The sequence below is a fragment of the Pleurodeles waltl genome, chromosome 6 (assembly GCF_031143425.1).
Source record: "Pleurodeles waltl isolate 20211129_DDA chromosome 6, aPleWal1.hap1.20221129, whole genome shotgun sequence".
In the NCBI taxonomy this organism is placed as follows: Eukaryota; Metazoa; Chordata; class Amphibia; order Caudata; family Salamandridae; genus Pleurodeles; species Pleurodeles waltl.
The window spans coordinates 251,462,295-251,483,004 of NC_090445.1; the positions used below are offsets into that span (position 1 = coordinate 251,462,295).

The 20,710-nt window shown below is 43.2% G+C and overlaps 1 protein-coding gene and 1 long non-coding RNA gene across 8 annotated transcripts in view; one reads left to right on the plus strand and one right to left on the minus strand.

The window, feature by feature from the left end:
- KANSL1 (KAT8 regulatory NSL complex subunit 1) overlaps positions 1-20,710 on the minus strand; it is an 817,615-nt gene that overhangs the window by 617,419 nt on the left and 179,486 nt on the right. Inside the window, exon 1 of one of the 5 annotated variants that reach the window (XM_069238049.1) lies at positions 15,606-16,313. The exons of 2 other annotated variants lie outside the window; for them this stretch is intronic. The gene's annotated coding sequence lies outside the window, so the exon portion shown is untranslated. Of the gene's footprint in view, positions 1-15,605; positions 16,314-20,710 lie in introns of those variants that run through there. 2 more of the 5 variants (XM_069238048.1, XM_069238044.1) reach the window with 2 other exon arrangements.
- The window catches only part of LOC138299620 (uncharacterized), a 121,621-nt gene continuing 117,732 nt past the window's right edge, over positions 16,822-20,710 (plus strand). For 2 of the 3 annotated variants that reach the window (XR_011204792.1, XR_011204793.1), the window contains exon 1: positions 16,822-17,110. This is a non-coding gene — a long non-coding RNA (uncharacterized lncRNA). The remainder of the gene's footprint in view (positions 17,111-20,710) is intronic. The other variant, XR_011204794.1, reaches the window with a different exon arrangement.

Below are 20,710 nucleotides of genomic sequence, written 5' to 3' on the forward strand. Positions count from 1 at the left end.
CTGATGGATCTTCGAGGGAGTGTAGCTGGTTTTAAACCTGCAACAGTAATCTAGGGATAAGTGATTTAGATCATTGAATACAGTGATATACAGAGGGTCCCGTTTTCGGCAGACATCAATGGTTAAGGGAAGGGGAGGTAGGCGTTAACTAAGGGAAGTTGGATAAAGTTCAGGTAGCTACACTAACAACCTTATCCAACAGGAGGAAAGTACTGTGAGAGCACTCCTAGCATTATTAGAAGTCTAGTAAAATGGCAAAAGTAAATTGGTCAGTGCTTTGGCTGTGTAGACTGCCAAGTTGTAAATCTATGCAAGATCTGTCCTGTTTCAGAGAGCTGCCACGGATGCACTGGTTAAAGTTTAAGAGATAATAAAGGTTAAAAAGAAAAGAAAAAAAAAAAAAGTGAAAAAATGTTTGCCAGCTCGGTTTGCTCCAACACACCTATGACAACGGAGTCTGCAGATTTTTTCAGTTGTCCAGTTTCACCTAGTCATCAGACTTCTTAAGACCAAAACAATCACCAGCAAAAAAGCAAATTAACGGAAACAAATTCAATGTAATAAATAATTTACTAGAGCAGGTCGTCCTCTACTAATCCTCTCCAAGCTAAGCAATGTTTCAAGAGCCGATTTACTCCCAAGGAAGTGCTGCATAAAACAATAGCATAACAGCAAACAGAAACGTGCTACCGAACAACTCCGTTAAACATTTTTTAAAGTTCGATGGATTCATTGGATATTGCTCGCTCTCTTAGTTTGCTAGTAGGACCAGACATATTAGCAGGGAAGCACATAATTTCAAACAAGGGGAATCTGTATAAAACGGAACAATTCAGAGGATTATAACTCTTGGAAAGAATCCTATCCGGACTGGGAAGTGACAATTTATCAATGATCTGAAAATATAAATCAGTATTTAACTTTTGCTGCACACCTCAATTCCATGTATGCTCAAATAGCTGGAATATATTTTGATGCAATTTATTCACATAATGTTTAGACCATACTGCTCGAATTACTATTTTACCAGAAGATTCTATTGCTAAGCTGATACACTGGAGTGTGACCAGGAAAATGTCTTCTCTGTAGACTTATGTACTTTAAGGCTACAAGGATCAGTGCTGCCACTAAATGTCCATCAGAGGTGATATTCTTACACCCTTTCCAGAAGTTATGGACAGACTGGAGGATTTATTTTGTAATGTTCCAGAGTGCTACCAGGATTAGTTGGATACAGCGATAAAAGAAAGTACACTTTAAGATTGTAATGACTATTCATATTAATATATACCCAGCCTCATCTCGACCCAACCAAATCATTACATAAATGTAACCACTCTGACACATTTCACTTTGACATCAGTGTTAAATCCCCTTTCGCAAAGATTTGACAAAGCTTTCCTGTCATTTTCAGTTTGCCTGGACAAAATCTCACCCACTACTCCGTACAAAACAGTTTTAACTCTTACTTTTTGATTGTATTTGTTTAGGCACAGCTCAATCTAAGTGCTGCTACTCCATCTCAAAGGCTTGAGTGGTGGAATATAATTTGGCTATTTACATGTACCTGTTCTGCTTTTCAAACTGTAGGTTTCCTGATTAGTTTTAAAGTAAATATTCTCCTGTTGTATGATGCACTTGCTGCTAAGCTTTAGCTGATTAATAGAGGAGCTTACATTTTCTCCTAGAACACACGGATAACGAGGAGGAATTCACGGTCGACTCGATGTCCAGGACCTGCAGTTGCAAAGCAGGCCCAACCCACCTATGATAAGTGGTACTTGTTTTTAGCAAATCTTGTTATTGTGCATTATTTACACAACACCACTGGTCTCATTTGTCCAGCACACACTTTTACAGAAGTCTTCATACATTTTGGTTTATTTTTGCAAAGCAAATCTAAACCGTGTAGCAATCGTTTTACTGTTGAGAATAATTTTTCGCATGGCTACACTTTATAAAAAATAAAAAATAAATTAAAAAAAAAAAAAAAAAAGGGAGGAAGAGAGTTCGCAAAAGTCTAAGCCACTGGCAATCGCATGGGCCGTGTTAATGTTGCTAAGTGTGCTACTTCAGACCGATCAACTACATACAAGTCAATCGTGCAGCTGCAAAAAGTAAAAAAGTAAACATTCCAACATGAAATTACAAACCATACCCATTCTGAAAAGGAATGCAAACTGTGGGGTGCAGCTTAGGTCCGAAACCAATACTTTTTTTTTTCAGCTTTCCCTAATGGATGAATCATGAATTCCAGGGATTTCCTTGTTTGCAGAGTGTTAGCGGCTTGGCTAGACCTCGGGTGGATATCAGATTTCAGGGGCATCCTATGACCTAAACTGGCTAGGGAACCCTCTCCTGGGTAAATACTTACCAGTCTTGAGCTTCCTCCATTTGCAAAGACTTTCTCTCTGTGGAAATTTTGGACTTCACATCGTTTGGAAGTGGTTTTTATAACCCTTCCTAGACTTATGAGCAAAAACAGTGACTGAACTTTTGACCTAGACATGCTAGGTCACACAAACCTGTATGGTAGAGAAAGAAATGACCAGGTTTGGGATTTTATAAGGGGATAACAGTATTTCTTGATGAAAAAGTAAACATGTTCACTTATTTGGTAACACCAGATTGATTCCCATAGTGTCTTAAGAGTGACGGATTTTTTTGTTCCATAAAACGACAGTGACATTTGTGTTTACTTTTTGTCAGGTGTAAGATTTAGCTGCTGTTATGAATTCGTGAAAATAATAGATTAATTTGTAAAACGCAGTTTAAGAGGAGTCTTTAATATGGCAGTGAATTATTCGACAAATGAATTCTTGCCGGTTAGTACCTCAATCACTAACTGCATTCTTGATCCAATCTGGAAAGTCTATCACCATAGCCTCGAGTAACTGCACTACTGCAACTGCCTGCCAAGTTTGACCTCCAGGCCAAGGCCCTAGTGATAGCAATCGTTCTCAGCTGCATGTCAGACGAATCTGAATGCCAGGTTGTTTTCAGGGCAGTAGTCTCTGTGAAGCAATTTCTCAGTTTTGTCAGAAGCCTTTCCTAATAACTGATCAGATCCACTGCTGTTACTATGCACACTGCAGGTTAATCTCCGGTAGTTTAACTCATTTTGGTTTCTTAACCCAGAAGTAGTGGTCATGTCCGAATCAAGATACCCAACCAAAACAACACGATTTATAACGGATACTGCAGTTTTACCACTGTAATAGTTCACTAAATTTTAAGGAACTCAGTTTATTGATTGATAAATGGGTAAATCAGCCTGGCAGGCCTAGCACAGATGTTAGCAGAGAACAGCTGCTACTACACAAAAAAATCTGACTGGGTTCATGATCAGTGGAGCACTTCCACACAAGGACAATGCGACCTGAATCACTCAACGGAGACAGACTGAGGTCTCCCTTCTCTAAGTACAATTATTTTGTCTCTTCTGGTACTAGAAAAATCTATCGGACTTCCTAAACACAGATGCTAGAAAACAGGCCAGTCCCTTCATAAATCGTTTCCCGTTTAGGACAAAATCTATGCGAGATTCTTGAGGTTTAAAATTTCCTGCAAGAACACCCCTTCCCCCACCTGCTTACAACAGGTGTACCAGAGATCCGTCTGCCATCTTACCGCACTAAGAAGTATTCTTTGAATACAGGTATATTAAAAAAAGATCTGGAACACCAGACAGTCATCCGTGCATAACTGCAGCAGACCTGACTAGTATACTGGGCCATCCTGGCATTAATGTGCTCTGACAAAGATGTTTGTTATTAGGCAAGGGCAACTTAGGAAACATGTCATTCACAGAACTAGGACCACACTACACTTCTCTAAACTGCTGTCCTGAACAAATGGAGTGCTCAAGACAGTTTAATCCTATCTGTGCGGGACAAATCCTATCGCTTGATTAGCTGGTGCACCTTCTTAACTAAAAAAAAAAAAAAATATTCAAGCGTAAGTCACGTGTCCAATGTAAGCAAAACAGTAAGGGGAAATAAAAAGAAATTAATGTACCGGTTTGCTTTTGTATACAACCGCCCCAAGGCACTGTGATTCAAAAATTACATAATTTTGTATTGCCCTTGCAAAGACCAGCTCCTCTCTGCTATTGTCAACATTTAGATTTTCACTCTAACTATCCTTGGTAACTGGGTACAACCAGGCAACAACTCGACATAACTTCCAACTTACTGCTCCAAATACCAGGGAACAACTGGCAAATTACATCAGAGTCCTAATATCTGCTTGCTGGTAAAACGTCCGTTAAAATTAGAACTGTAAAAACAAACATTAAAGTCGCCAATCTAAAACCATAAGGCTTCGTTTTAAGAGTGTAGAACAAATAATTAAACAAAAGTAAATTTGACAGGCATAATCAACTCTTTCCTTTTTATCCACCAACACATCTGATGTTGTAACAATGTCACATTCAACCATTGTAAAAGCCACATAGTAGATAGCTATGTAACGGCAGGTGGTGTACAGTTGTACCAAGTAGTCTTCCTGTCTGCGCAAACACTACACATTCCGGCGAGCCATACTTCTGCTTCACACACCAAGTAGTCCAAATCATTCTTTTATTGTTTATAGAGAGTTAAGAATAGAAATAGGAGATGAAGTACTTAAAAAGCGCTGTCAAGGTAGAAACAGCCCCACATCGTTCCACCCTTTCAAGAACCTAGAAGTGCTGTTTCCGCTATTCCCAAATAAAGGCTTTTTTTTTTTTTTTAAATAAAGTTTGGCTTTTGCTTTACTCCCCACTATTTGGTGATAGAGACAAATATTTTTGTGCCAGTACCCATAAACACCAAAAACACATAACCTTTACATGTATCTTGGTATGTCAAATGTTTGTGATTCAAGCAGCACAATTACAAGAGGCAGCACATGCATTGTGATGCTGGCTGGACAACACTACTCAGTGATGGTTTCTTGCTGCTGACTCATCACTGGGAAGATATACTTGATGGAGGGGTGTAGCATGGTGTGGGTCCATGACCCACATTAGACTTCAGCACTATTCAGTACTATCTGTGCGAGGATCTCCCCTCTGTTTGGAGAGCACCAGAGTCTACTGATTCCCAGCTTAGGTGTTGCGGTGCGGCGGGGAAAAGGCAACAGTGCAGCAATCAGTGAGGCTTGCGGCTGAATGCCCAGGCTCCTAAGTTTCTGGTGCACCTGCTTAACTTCCCAACCACCCCAGCATTCAGATACAGGTTTGTGGCTCGAGAAGAGGAATCCAACTGGACTTTCGATTATTAAGATCTAGAGAGGTAAGGTGTGCATGCTGTCTGACCACACTTGTACTGCTCGAGGCCCTGCTGATCCTCACAGTCAAACTTGTTGAAAGCTGCCAAGTTGCTCAGCTGCTTTCTATGCCACTTGTGTTCACCCATGTCCACCGTTTTTTTGACCCTGCAAGTCCCACAACTGGTTCAGTCTGATATAGACCGATATAGCCTGATACAGTCAGGTCACAGATACCGTTAGCTGAGAAGTAGTTCTCAGAGGCCCCGAGAAACCCTTTCCCACCCTTTGGTTGCCCCCATTGCTGCATTTCTTACTAATAGGTGTAGGTGGACTAATCCACCTACAGATCTGCCGACCCACTGTGTTACTCATAGGTTTGTGTAGATACGGGGGGAGGGGTAGGGTGGTGTTCCACTTAGCAGCATCTAATCTCATACTACTCATCACAGAATTTAATCGGAAAAGTGGACTTAGTGAAAAAGCGTAGAAGTAGACTGACAGTAGACAGCAGCATCCATCTTTACTTCTGCATGGCCTACTGCAGGTGCCACTGAGCCCTCACCAGGCCGTACTAGCAGGGGTGGCTGAAGCGTTATTGGAAAAGAAAATCAAAAGGTTAGGCAAGATACCCAACCATACTAGTGGTTGGGTCAAGCTAGTACACAAAATGAACAACTTACTAACCTTCGGTAACTGTGTATCTGGTAGAGACAGAACCTAGCCGCAGATTCCTTAACTTAGAATATTCCCCAGGAGTCAGCCTGAATACGGACATTTTTCCCCCAGTATGTCTGGGCGTCCACAGAGGGCGTTGTGCGACTCCGTAAAGACGCCCACCAGATGTGACACCAACAGAGTCCATGTAACTCCTCTGCCCAAGTGTTGACGTCAGTTTCTTCCATGACTATTTTCTGTGCTCAAAACGTGGAGCCCCAATAGAAAATGGTAATAGAAACAGTGTGCTTCAAATAAAAGACACCCTTGTGTCAATTATCACCGAAGTCTTAAACCTAATTGTAGTTTTCAATATGAAATCTACAAAGACCAGAGGAACTCTGTTTACAGAGCAAGGAGGCTGGGGGTGTTAAGGAATCTGCGGCTGGATCCTGCCTCTACCACATTCATCATTACCGAAGGTAAGTAACATGTTCATCTGATAAGGAATCTGCGGCTAGATGTCTCTAACTTAGAATCCAATACCAAAGCATAAAAAACCCCGGAGGGGGGGCTGCAAACGGAGACTCTCGAAAGTGTCTAAATGTCATGAAACCGGTCAGGAACAAGAGTAAAAGACCGGAGAAGGGGAAAAATGAGGGAGAGTATTAACAGTCAACGACATTCTAACCTTTGGAAGTAAGCACAGGTGAATAACACCATAAAACAGGACAGCATAAAAAGAAGCTCATCCATGTTACAGCATAGAATAAACTCAACCACATTAGCATGTCAATAATATGTCATAAGCAACTTAAGCCCAGGGGAAGCAGAAGCCGTTTATGCAGAAGGAAAGCTGATTTAGTACTGGAAAAGAAGACTAAGTATACGAAAAAAATACCCATGAGGAAGAACATCCTCATTAGGAGAAAGAAATGGTGAAAATACCAAGAAAATGGATACAAAAACATGGTTAAAACAAACAAACAAACAAAAAAAACACAGTTAAAATTGTGTTCGATACCCTAAACAATTATGTTCCAAGGACAGAAGCGGTCTAGAAAAATGTGAAGAGACCGACATATTGCACTACCAAGGACTCCACAGAGGAACCACTGATTAGGAGTAAGGAACCGTAACAAACATGGAATGACGAAAGCTATGTGAACATGAGTTATCAGTGTAAAAGGTGGACAGCAGTACCCAAGATAAAGTTACTCACTCCTTTAAAAGGAGTGAAAAACTATTTATGGACCGAACACTAAGACTGGAAATGACCACAGCATTGTGATCATAAAGACAAAAAAAATATGGTTAATAAAGACTCTCCGTGGTTCCATGATAGTAGCAACAACTGAGCTAGTGGATATACATCTATCCATTTCTAGATGTACACCGTAATTGCAGGTACCACGCTGTTGGAACACAGAGTAGCATAACTGGCCATTGAAGCAGAACCTCTCACCATGGAAAAGTATATACCAATCAGACCTACATCAAAATGAAAACATAATAAAGTAGCTTGTGCAGACAAAACAGACAGATGCCCCCAATTAAGAGAACAAGACTAATCATGTGGCATATGAAATACTTTACACCAAGGAAAAGTAGCAAATAAAAGAAAAACATCATCAAGATGCGTAAAATACACCTTTGCTGACATACGAAGAAATAACGCCTATGTAATATCAAGCATATATGTGAAGATGTGCACACAACACCAATAAATGTATATATGTTTGTCACTGAAAGTGATAAAAAATAAAATAAAAGAATGAAAATAAAAGTTAAGTTAAGGCAAGGAGGGCCTTGGTGTAGAGGTGGAAACAGAGGTCACTATAGGATCAAAGTATGTAGGAGAAAGACCACAATGGTGAAACTATGAAACAGACTAGATTCTTAGGAAATTATCAGTCAGAATTTAATGAACACATCCAATAACACAACTCCAAGTGTGAGCTTAACTACAACAATAGTCATGCAAAAAGAAAGCAATTGTACCTATGAGGTATCAATAATAAACCTTAGCAAATAGGAGAAATATAATATCCTCATAAAGAAAAAGTACCCCCAAAATGGGGCAAAATCCTTCCATAGGAAGCAAGTCTTGCACAAAAGGGCAACAAATGTAAAAGTAATCCAAAGAGATAAACAGAAAGTCTACACAATAGACTAAGCAAAATGTTTGACAAGGAGGTACATGTCTATGAAGACGTATTATGGACTGACTGAAGTCAGGAAAATAAATAAGAATGTGCAAAGAATAGTTCGACACTATAGAAAAGTCGACAACAAAGTGAAGAAAATACATAAACTGCAAAGAATAAGTAAGAGAACCCTATATGACCAAAACAAGGTCTGAAAATCCTGAAGAGTGATATCAGAGGAAAAAGATAAATGTATGTGTCAAAAAGTGAAGCACAACGGCTAATCTACTTGACAGTACATGCAGACATAATAACCAATACTCTCAGAACATACAAAACCCTAAGAGCTGGTAATATCATCAAGTTCTCCATGAGGGATACTAGTAAAATGGCATTAATGCACAAGTTAGAAAAACTGTCTCTCATTAGAGGAAATGGAGAAAAAAAAACATGAAATGTGAACCCAGGTGTAAAATATATATATATATACCCCCCCCCCCCCCCCAGACACATTATAGACTTCAGCGTAAGCTGGTCTTCAGAGTGAAGCAAATAATATCACCTTACATGAGGTGGGCTATAAATGATATCCTCCAATTGAGCAACACTAACCAAACTAAAAAGCAAAAATCATTACTTTAGATCAAGTAGTAATGAACGAAAGAAGCCTGAAACATCAGGCACAAAAAAAAGTCTATACGGTGTCAGAGCACCACATTATGGCAATAACAAACCAGGGAAAATCAGCACCTGGCAAGAAGGAACACCCCACCACGCATTCCAATGAAGCATAATGGGATAAAAAGAAAGCCTCACGTCCATGCAGAAGCAAGAGTGGTGTGAGGACCACTGAAGAACAAGTAACAGCACAGTAGATATGAAGTAAGTGTGTGTGTGTGGGGGGGGGGGGGGGGGGGTGGTTCTGGTGGAAGTAGACATGATTGAGCCAGCAGACTCCCTTATCGTAAAGGAGACTGAATTGACCCTCCTTAGCCATTTTGGCCCACCTTAGGAGATTAGTACGAGCAGAATTAATAAGAAGGGCACCATGGGGAACTACAATCGGGTGTCATGCTTTAAGGCATCCTGAAAACTGACCAGAGAAATGTCTAGGCTGTAAATCATCAAAAAGCATTTTCCAGATGTGGTCACGGAAGAGCCAGATGTCCCAGAGGTGCAGATGCTGTATGGTCATCTGAAGAAACCTCTTCCTGTTATCAGCAGATATGCCTCAAAGATGTACGCATGCACTTGCAGAATTGAGACTAAAAACAAGATGTTCATCAGAGCAAAGACAGCAATTAGGCATGGTCAGACGCTCAAATATAAGACCTTTCAAATGAAGCTTTTTTCATGCATTTCTCCCAAAATACATGAATCAAAGGAAACATCAATTGGGTCGTGGGTTTTGCAAAACTGCAGCAAACGCAGTGCAATAAAGCATGTTTTACAAACCAATACGACGACGATTAAGATACATACAAAATGAAGAATTGAAAGTTTTGGCTCAAGATAATAAAATTAATTTTTGGGAGAAAACAAAAAGGACCTGGATAAAACTAGTTAGCTAACATCAGGGAAGCTAGTGCTCTTGGTGAAAGGCAATCAACTCAGGATGAAACTAATGTACTTCCAGATGATGGACAACGGACAATTATACTGTCCATACCATAGGCTCTGTCCTAGCCATGACTACAACAGCCTATCACCCAAGAAGCAGCCACTAAATACACAATGTAATAAAATGTTTGTCGACGATAACATACATTCATAGTCAAAGTCTGATAGCTTACTGAATTTTTTTCATGTTTGTATGATCTGTTTCAACAAAAAGGGAGGGGGCAAGGCGGGACCAGGGGTGTGGAATTCCTATAGCTCGACATCCAGGACATTGTTTAGGGCCAACAGCAACAAGCTTTACAGTTTATATTGTCCTTGCGACAAGTAGGCTCAACCCCCTGCAGCACAAACCCTTTGGCTGCCAGTTTACTGTATGGAGGAGGGAGGGGGGGAGGAGGGCATTGCCTGCAGTTAAGGTAATTATTTATGTTCATGTGTTAAATGCTGTTCAAACTTTTATTTGTGGTTCCTTATTAGGGTGAGTGCTCTAAGGAAATAATATAAGCTCAAACTGCAACACTGACAGGGGTTCCAGTATAAAAATGTTTACATGTTTCCAAAGTTTAAAAATATGATGCTACATATAATGCACCCAGAATACATTCTGATAATGTGCGAATATTTGCAGATGCTGAAAGCAAGATTAATGATTCTTTGCTTTCAAAATGTTCTAAAAAAAAAAAAAAGCTTCTAGGAAAAAAAAGGTTTTGCTAACCTTGTTAAATTTTATACACCATTTCTTTGAAGCAGCATTTAGTAAAATGGGTTTATACATGCCAGCATTTTTTAAAAAGGATGTTCGTAATGGAAAATCAGTTCATCCCGTTTTAACAAGATAATGGGAAATATTAAAATAAACAAGCATTGGCTAAGACAATAGGTCTAACATTAGTGGCCAGCCTTTGGTTTTGTCAATGTGTGTTTTGTTTTTACATAGTTTTGTAAAACTATGTTGTGGGACCTGCCAAGCCCTTGCCATTTTAACAAACATTAGCAAAAAGCAAAAACATTTTTTGGTCTCAAGAAGTACACATTGCCACAGACGTTCCTGGCACTGAAGAAAACTGTGTGCTGATATCCTCCTTATGAAAGGGAAGTATGCTGTCCAGTAAAGCCAGCAGATAAAGATTTTTTTTTTTATAATTACAAAAGATCTTGATTAACACCAGACCACATGAGATGCCCAATTCCTAATGTCAAACGTGCACCAGTGGTATATGTCCTTGTGTTAGTGCGGATTTATGGCTTTCATGAATTCACAGGAATTTTTATTAGGCCAGGAAATCATACTCCTAGAACATTTTTGTGAACCCTATTTTAGCACAAGCAAATATGCATATGTAGTTTCGCTTATGCGAAAATCTGTTGAGCAAGTTCAAAGTTCACTTTCCCTCCAACCACTTTTTTTGTTAAGTCTGGAAGACATTTAACTTCTGCCATTGTCAAGGAGTACATTTCCAACCTTTTCGAACATACGAAGAGATTAGAGAACAGCTGGGGAAAACCCCTAAAACAAAATTATTAGGTTTGCAATATGCTGAAAAGGGCACTCCAACCCTGGAGCTGCTGCTTACTGCTACCTCATGTTAGCAGATCTGCGGAAATGTGGCAAAATAAGGGAATTGCTAGTATCTAAGCCCTACTCTAGTATGAGCCCTGGCATAATCAGAGAGGCTATTAGCAGAGCTCTTACATAATGAGATTGCTGCCATAATGTGTCTTCGCACGCACTACAAAGGGACAAGTGGATTTTGTTACAGGACAAGTAGATTTATAAAGCAAAATGTCCCATGGGCAAGTAGATATTTTATGAAATCACAAACCCCGGGGGGGGGGGGAGTGTTGATCGTTCTGTCCAGATAAGTTTTCATTATGGAACAATGTTGTGTGATTATTTCCAAATATTTTTCACACAGAAGAGTAAAAATTCTATATCAAAGGCAGGTAAGTAATTAGAGCATTTCGGGAGTAAACTATGCATTAAACTAAAATTTTAATTGTTGAGTGGTGTTAAACTATTTTGTGCTGTTATGTCTAAGGATAGAGGACGCACCGGGCAAAAAATGATGCAGTACAACTCAAAAAAGGTGAAGCAAATAAAAATGGTCAATGTGTGATTAAAAAGAAACTCAATGCCTGTTTCGGTAAGTGTCAGCTACAAGATAAGCGTTTTTCGCCATTAAACTAATTCATGATAAAATTGGGTACAAATATGGTAAACTGACTTTTCAGTCCTGAACGTCAATTCAGTGGGGGTATTCTTCAGGTGAGCATAAATTTTAAGAGGAAATGTAATTGTTACAACCCTGTTGTGGACTGGGCTGGGTGGGGAAACGAAAGGCATCAACAGTCGAAGGTGAAGAATAAGCCACTTTTTGTAGTGCTCTCCACTTAATCGACTGAGCTACAAGAAAAATGCATGCCTGTTTGTGCTTCACACCAATGCTGCTCTAGCTGCAAGGCCCCAAAAAGGCAGCTCAAAGGAGTTCAAAATATGAGCTGATGCAGCATAGACGAATGTCTTTCCCTTGATCTCTGAGCAGCAAGAATATAGAGGTAATTCTGTTGATACAGTCTGTTATGAACCAGCAGGGTTGTCAGCAAAGCAGGCAAAAGAAAATGTATAAGACTTATGGTAAAGTTGAAAAAATAAACAATAAACACTCTCTCAGAGAAAGTGCCCACTGTGTAGGCAAAAAATGGAGTCCTCTGAAACCAAAGCTGTAGGGAATAATGTAAGTGAAAGTTAAAGCACAAATTAAATAATTATATTAAATCATGTTTGCTGGTTTACAGCCTGAATGTAATTAAAACGTAACCAAGATCAAAAGTACACAATTCCAACGGACTGTGTTAGTCCAAGCCTTCAGTCAGAAAGGGTGCAGCTAGTAATGAACAGACTGCCAACCACACAGCGACAGCGATCAAAATACTGGAATATAAATATGTTGTAATAAGGTACTCAACCCTGGGTTGGAAGGGAGAAGATTAAAAGGTTATGACATAGAGGGGCAGATGAAAATAATATTAAATCTCAAGCACAAATCCTGGTACACTAGAAGATATTTCTGCTCAACATTTGGTATTCTTATCAAAATGCGCGATGCCATTATGTTCGCCAATAGTGTTCTATTAGATCATGCAGTGAACGTTTCACACAGAATGGAGCATTTAAGCAGAAATGTTGAGATTATGACTGAAGTGTTGCTGTAGCATGTTCCTGTGGGTAAAGGAAGCGAGCTGTACCGTAGTAATAAATGTACTGTTCAGGCCATGACAACTAAGGAACTATCGTTTCGTTAAAATGACATTCAACTCGAGTCAAAAAGTGCGATTATCCCCCAGTTTATGTGCGTACCGCGCGCGCAATTTGCGGTTTAAGTACTACATTAAGTGGTTTGATAAGCAGAAGTCAAAAGGACCCTAGTTTCATTCTAGCCATTTCACATGTAAACAAGGAAGGCTGATACAAAAGCCACTTATGATTTAACCACGCAGGGTAGAACTTAAAATCAATCTCTGATGCAGATGAGTGACAGAATTATTGTCCAAGTTAGGTGTCAATGCCACTTAAACCCTTGTAGGTAGTAGCGGGGGGGGGGGGGGGAGGGGGGGGCACCATACTAGCTGGGTTCGAACAATTTTGGTTTACCAGCAACCTGACAAGATTATCAATGTCACAGCACTCGTCATAAGGAGTCTACTTGTGTCGTGGATTTTACCATCTAGATAATGGCCGTTTTCAAAACTATAATTCAACACAAAAATCATAATGGTCATTCAAGTTGATTGCCTACATGCAGCATGGAGTCGAGTGCAAGAGACTGTCACCACAGCTTCTGCCAGTCTGCTCTCTCATTTTGCTCAATCAATGTTAGGCCTGTTACCCGCCAAGAAGATGCTGTTTAAACAAATTAGCAGTTGTGGGATATGTGTATCAGTTTTGTGTTTCACAAACCTAATATACGGATAAGAAAAAAAAACGCGATACTGTCTCCACCTTTCACAAGTATAGTTACTGAAACCTCGAAAGCATCAAACAAGGCGAGGAAATTAACAAAAGCGCCCCGGTAATGGCCATTTGATGTTAAAGGGCTGGTTGGTTAACGAATATTACCAAGTAAAACCCACCCTTCCCCTTCAAAGAGCCTACCTTATACCTCATTTTATTTTTAGCTGCGAAAACCGCACGTTACGTTGCACACAGCATCACATGACATGTTGCAACTGCTAGGACGAAAACCGCCTCTTGAAATCAGAAGCACGCGAAGGGGGACAACAGTAGTGGAAGGACACGTGTCCCGTGTGTAAAATGTGCCCAAGGCTCGAAGTGTGTACAGATGTTCACAACTGCGTGCTAAATTAACGGTTGTTTACATACATCAGAAGAGCAAAACAGTTTGTGTTGGGCATATTCTCAGTCACTCGGAAAATTTAGGACATCTCAAACATAAACAGACTTACTATTCCCTTTCCCCTCCACCCCATGTGTTATGGAAACTGGTATGAACGCAAGTCCCACACGTCTGTCATTTATACATAGCTCTGAGAACACTGTAAGCTAACTTTCAGGGCAGTCTGTGGTAGAAACAAGATAGTAGGCTGTGGCCAGAGAATGGATGAAGGCAAGATGGTGAACCAGAAGGCTGCGTTCGGGGGTATTGATGGGTGAAAAATGCTCACAGGAGCAGGTCAGTGTATAGAAAGAACAGACATAGCATAGAAGTGGGTGGGGCATGGCTACGGGAAAGACTACAACCGCCGACTGCGTCCACGGTATGGCTAAATGAAGAACGGTCAAACGGTGAGCGATAGATGAGGCTATCCAAGAGCGTGCCGAGTCCAGGAGACGGTAAAGGGGATGACCAAAAGCAGCTTTGCAAAGAGGCTAGAAAGAGCATACCGTATAACAGGGAGGATAAATGAAGACCTTTTAAGAAAAGAGTCTGCGCAAAAGCCGAGCAGCATCTGAAGGTGACAGGGAACACTCCGATCAGACTTAGCAAGACACTGCATCCAAAGCTAGTGTTTAAAGAGACGCAAGCATCATGCTGACGAGACTACGTTTACAGAGTAGGTTAAAACACAGGAACCACTGGCCCGAACAGGTTTCCGTTTCAGAGAGCACCGATGTATAATGTATATAGTTACTGATGTCCCCACCTCCTCTCTCGTATGATCATCCAAAAAATAACACAAGAGGATGGAGACAACCTACTCATAACGAAAATGTGGGCTCAAAAACAGAATTGCTTCAACGGCCCCAAGCACACAAAAAAACCTTTGGGTGTGCAGGCGAACTATATGATGTGTCGAGAGAAATATGGGATGACCCTGCTTGCCTTAATTTATCCGCTTGGGGGGGGGGGGGGGGGGGTGTTGTCGAGGAAGTATACGAACCACCAACCGAGAAGAAACCGTGCCCACCCCTACGTACAAGATTTTGTACATCCAGTATTTACACGTGTATATTTCTGGTCTTGGGGCAAGGAACCTACGGAAGAAATTTGTTGCCGCCTCTAAAAGAGGGATGTGTATCCGAACACGTGAGGGAGCTTCCAATAAAGTCAAAATACCATAATCACCCCGCCCCACACACTATAAAACGGACTGTGTACCAGGATGTGTCAGCGGGGAAGGGGTCTCTTAAAGCAGTGTCAAAAAACTACACTCGTCCCTTTATAACCAATCATTTACACATACAGCATGTGTCTCCAAAGTGTGCAGCACCGGCACAGAAACTAAAAGGAAACAGGCATACCAGCCGACAGCCCCCCCCACGCAAAAAAAAAAAAAAAAAAGAGCATGGTTAACGAGACTGGAGGTATAAACATTCCACCCGTTGTGTGCGTGGGGAGCGGGAGGGGGCACGAGAGCACACCATCCCTCCACCCAGGTGCAGAGAATAAAGTGAACAAAGAAGACACTTACCGCGTAGAAAGACCAACGGGGGCACCGGCTGACCGGACGGGGGGGGGGAATCCAAGCGGGCAGGCGTTAAACAGGATACAGGGCACTGAGGATCGAGAAGTGGGTGAGACGGAAGAGGGGGTGGGGGTGAGTGAGCCAAGAGGGCGGGAGGGGGGCAGATGAGTGAGGAATGCAGTGGGTGTGAAGCAGTGGGGGTGACAAGGAAGACAGGACAGGGGGGGATATAGAGGCAAAGCAGGGGATGAGGAGGGGGTGGAGGGAGGCACAGAGAGGAAAAAAACAGAGACAAACCGCAGAAGGGGCTGTAGTGGATATTAGAAGGGAGGGGGGCGCGGAAAGCTCGGTGGGGCTAAGAGTCCGGTTTTCGGGCTTGCTCAAAGCTAGCCCTCGGGATGCCCCGGCACCCCGCCCGCCGGTCCCCCGGTGCCGCCTACCGAGCTGCGGGGCGCTGTCCGGCGGGAGGTGGAGGGGCGGCGGGAGTCCATGAGCCTCAGCCCCGGGCGGGGGCCGGGCACAGCTGAGTGGGGCCGCTCATGCGCGGGTTGTTAGTCTCGCAGTGGTGGGGGTATGGTTCCGTGCTCTATAAGCCGCTCTGGGCCGTGCGGAGCAGCGCGCGCTGCAAAAATGGCGGCGACGGCAGCGGCTCCTTCTCTGTCCTCAGCCTCAGTGTGCCGAGCAGCTCCCGCCCTCCGAGGAGAGCTGGGGAGGAGGCGCAATGCACCGAAGGCCAGGTAGGGGGAGCCAGAGAGCTCAGAGAGGCGACCGCAGTGCCTACGACTGGTGGGAGGGGGAGCTAGCATGTAAACGGTCTTGGACATGGAAGAAGGCGTAGTGCCTCCAACAGACGCTAGAGGATACTTTGCAATACTGCAGCCAAGGAAGGCTGCTCCGGATAGCTCTAAGGGCGACTCCAGCAGGGGGCGCCATTGCGCAAACTCGTTTTGCATCACGCATGCGGGTATCTGAAACACGGTCCGTGGGAAACAGTTTTGAGTGTTCGTGCTTGCGACTGCCTACCTACAGTGCGCATGCACAGCGATCCTGTGTGCGTCAGCATCATCGAACGTGTTCGGCGGCCATGTTGGGGGCAGTTACCAAAGAGAGTAAAGTGCAGTACGGCTAATAGAATACCATAGAGCCGCGTGCCCTGTGTAGTCCGCCACTGGAGGGGCGCGGCCATGTTAGGACTGCAGTGAGACTCGGCAGCATTAGGAAAACCACGTACAGCGTAACATGGCTGCGATGTACAGCCCGGGTACTAAAACATTATCTGTTTGGTAGGCAGTTACGGGAAGGCGAAGTGGCGAAAATCTCAAAGAATTAGGACGAGGAACGCCGTGACAGAAAGAGGCAACTCCCGAGTTAAAAGCAACACTGCAGCGGAAGGAGAGGGACGCTCAATGCAGGGAGTCGAATATTGCGCATCACAGTCTGACAAACAAGGTCGGAAAAGGGGACACCTCATTGGAGAGAAAAGGGTTGGATGGAGGCTCTGGGGCAAAATGGTATGGATGAGTATGGTCTGGAAACAGGTGAGGGGATGTGCAGAGGATGGGGCAGTACCGGTTGGGCTAGTGTGTGTGTTTGTGTGTGTATTTTATAAACACTATCAACTCGGCTTTAAAAACCTTTCATCCTAAAAGCTAAAGAATAGTCAGGAGAATACATTTCTCCATTTAGAACCTGAACTTCTTTTTGTGGGTGCCAAATATTGCAGATGAGCCTCACCACAAAAGGCGCACTTAATGTGCAGAACTAACAGATATTCATTAAGCAAAACTCCTTTTTAATCTAGTTTTGTGAGGATTTGTTCATTATCATGTATTATATAATTAACTGAACTGATAGGCCAGGGACGAGCTCAGCATTGCCCTAATTAGGCCTGTCACTAATACAAACACGAATTCAGAAAATCTGCTATCAAAAGTACAAAAATGTCAGACCCCAGGTAAAGACAAATAGTTAAATTCCTCTCACAATGATAATAGTTTACAAAAGAATAGTAGTTTTGTCGAGTAACAATATGTCATAAGCACTTTTAAAATAAGCATTTGCAATGCAATAGGTCTCACATTTACTTGATTTGGAGCTATTGGCATCAATCAATCAAAGCATTTGTAATGCCCACTACTCACCCATGAGGGTCACAAGGAGTAAATTGTAAATTTACAACTTACTTTTTTCCCACATAAATTTTTCAACCCTGTCTTTCTGCTACCTAATTCGAAAGGCCCTGCATTTAACTAAAAGGCTAGCCCACTGGAATATTTTTTTCAAACAAGGCCCTTGAAACACAAACTACTCCCAAACACAAAACAAAAGTTCCAGCCACAAGAGAGCTTACAAATACACTGAATGGTTGGATGGGTTATTATTTTGGGATCCCCATTAACCTAGTGTGGGGACCCAGAAATTATCTAAACAGTAAGAGCACATTGTGTTAACATGTTTTGAAGGTGGTCCCATTGTCCTGGGACCACCATAGGCTGAGTTATGAGTAAAGATATTTTGTAAAAGCTATGTCCTGCAAAGCATCATGGGGCGAGTTTCTGGGTGTGCAAATATTGTAGTATGTGGACTGTAATGCTTAGAACAGCTCCTAGGGGACACCACAATAAAAATAGCATTTCTGAGAAACATGCTCATGTAACCATAAAGTTAGCCCCTAGAGGGCATAATCACATGAAAACAGAATGGGTAAAACGAATGCAGTGCAAGCATATATTTTTCTCTTAGAGAACCTAGTGTATCACACATTTTCAGGGCTGGCAGACCTACTGCAACAATGTTACAAACAAGGCCCTTAAAACACAAACTACTCAGCTGTAAAACAAAAGTTCCAGCCATGAGAGAGCTTAAATAGACACCGGCTGGTGGGAGGGATTGTTATTTTGGGGTCCCCACTAACCTAGTGTGGGGACCCAGAGATGACGTAGCCAGAGAGTGCACCGTGCTGAATGTTTTGGTGGTGGTTCCAATGTCCTAGGACCACTACAGGCTGAGTTATGGCCAAAATATTTTGGTAAAAGAATGTTTGCAAAGCATAAAGGGGTTAGTTTTCCTGAGTGCAGTGAATATTGTAGTATCAGCTCTACCACTGTGTCAGGAGAGCCACTTTCAGGATTTTATTTTTTTATTTTTTTCGTAAAGTATTTATCTAATACAAGTGTTTTTGTGAAAGCTATGGAACATGAAGGGGAGAGCCAAAAGAAATTACTCTGATGAGGTAACAGTGTGAACAATGTGATCAGCAATTAAATAACGCAATGGAGTTCGCGGTGTTCTGCATTGTGAGCACCATGAAGCACAAAGGGGAGAGACAGAAGAAAAAAATAGTTAAACCCCCTGAAGTATATCAGCAATCTTGCAATAATTTATGTAACGGGGTCAGTCTGCAAGGCGGTAACAAAACCGCTCTAAGGCAGGACAAACATAAAGCATTTACCAATGGCATAGAGGAATTTTTGTAAGGCAATCCCACGAATGAGTGAAAGTGATGGGTGTGGTTAAAAGCCCACAGAATACTTACAACAGGTCAAAAAGCGCTTGCGTTCTCAAACTAAAAAGGTTAGTCAGAAGCAGATTGCTAGTTAGGACGGAACATGTGTTAATGTGCAGTCACGTCTTTATACAAGCTCCAACGGATCCGCATCGCCAAGCGCGCCCACTTCACGAACGCATCAACAACAACGCCCACGACTGCAAAGAACTCTTCGGCATCATGAAGGAACTCTCCAATCCCAAAGCCAACTCCAACGACATCCCGCCCTCCCAGAAACTCTGCGACGACCTCTCCACCTTCTTCCACCAGAAAATCGCTACCATCCACGACAGCTTCAACACCGGTCCACCGCCAGACCCCACCCCCGACGTCTCCTCCCGCGACTACCGCCTCACCGCCTGGACCCACGTGGACGAGGCAGAAACCATAACAACCATGAACACCATCCACTCAGGCTCCCCCACGGACCCCTGCCCCCATCATGTTTTCAACTCAGCCAACGCCACCATCGCCCCCGAACTCCGCAAGATCATCAACCTCTCCTTCACTTCTGCCACCTTCCCGGACAGCTGGAAACACGCAAAAATCCAACCCCTCCTCAAAAAACCCAAGGCCGACCCCAACGATCTCAAAAACTTCCGTCCGATCTCTCTCCTCCCTTTTCCAGCGAAAGTCATCGAGAAGATCGTCAACACTCAGCTCACCCACTTCCTCGAAGACAATTCCATCCTGGACCCCTCACAATCCGGATTCAGACGAAACCACAGCACTGAGACTGCTCTCCTCGCCGCCACAGATGACATCAGACATCAAATGGACAACGGCGAAACCTCCGCCCTCATCCTCCTCGACCTATCAGCCGCCCTTGACACAGTCTGCCACCGCACCCTACTGACCCGCCTCCAGGAAGCCGGCATCCAAGACAAAGCCCTCCACTGGATCTCATCCTTCCTCTCCGACAGAACGCAGAGAGTCAGTCTCTCCCCTTTCCGCTCCAAAGCCACCAACCTCATCTGCGGCGTCCCCCAAGGATCCTCCCTCAGCCCAACGTTGTTCAACGTCTACATGGCCCCCCTCGCTCAACTGGCCCGCCAACATCATCTCAGCATCATCTCCTACGCCGACGACACCCAGCTCGTCCTCTCCCTGACCAAAGACCCGCTCACCGTCAAAACAAACCTCCACGAGGGACTAAAATCCATCGCCGATTGGATGAACAACAGTCGCCTGAAACTCAACTCCGACAAGACGGAAGTCCTCATCCTCGGGCGCACTCCCTCGGCCTGGAACGACTCATGGTGGCCCTCTGTCCTCGGACCCCCGCCCACCCCTGCCAGCCACGCAAGAAACCTCGGCTTCATCCTGGACTCCGCCCTCACCATGTCCAAACAGGTCAGCGCCGTCTCCTCCTCCTGTTTCAACACCCTTCGAATGCTCCGCAGAATCTTCAAGTGGATCCCAACAGAAACCAGAAAGACGGTGACCCAGGCCCTCGTCAGCAGCAGACTTGACTACGGCAACGCACTCTACACAGGCATCCCAACCAAAGACATCAAACGACTCCAACGCATCCAAAATGCCTCCGCCCGACTGATCCTCGACA